Consider the following 687-nt stretch of genomic DNA (forward strand, 5'->3'; position numbering starts at 1 on the left):
TTCAATATTTTTATTATTAAAAAATAAAAAATTTTCTACTGATAACACTAATATATATCTTTAAAATATATGTAAGCTGGGACCAAAATAAAAAAGATATCTAAGTTCATTCGTTCCCTTGATAAAATTAAAAAAAGGAATTAAGAAACATTTTCCTTTTTCTTTCAGTAAATTAAGAAGATTGATATGAATCTTGAGTTGCGTAGAGATTGATATCCACCTGTTTGAAACAGACTATCACACGTTAAATATATAATTATTAGTTAAAATATTTTTTAAAAGAACACTTTTAGTTTTTAATATATCAATATTTCAAATTAATTCTGAAAATACAAATGTGAGTTACATATGTCATTTTTATTAATTACATATACCATGGCATATCACAAATTATCTAACTTGAATGATTATTTTATATTTTAAAAATTAATTTAAAATGTCTAACTTTTGAAAATTAAATTGGCACACATACATAGAATCTTTCACTAATTTTTTCCCTGAATTAATCCTTAAATATAATTATATCTTATCTGTAAATATTATTGCTCTGTTACCTTTGAAACTCAGTAAAAATAGTAACCCACAATTCCACATCGTAAGAAGGAAAAAGATGGGCTAATATATCTCCTACTTCACCTTAAATATATACATGAGCAACAGTCATATGTTCTTTTCAATCATTTATCA

This window comes from Arachis ipaensis, chromosome B02 (genome assembly GCF_000816755.2).
Source record: "Arachis ipaensis cultivar K30076 chromosome B02, Araip1.1, whole genome shotgun sequence".
Classification (NCBI taxonomy): domain Eukaryota; kingdom Viridiplantae; phylum Streptophyta; class Magnoliopsida; order Fabales; family Fabaceae; genus Arachis; species Arachis ipaensis.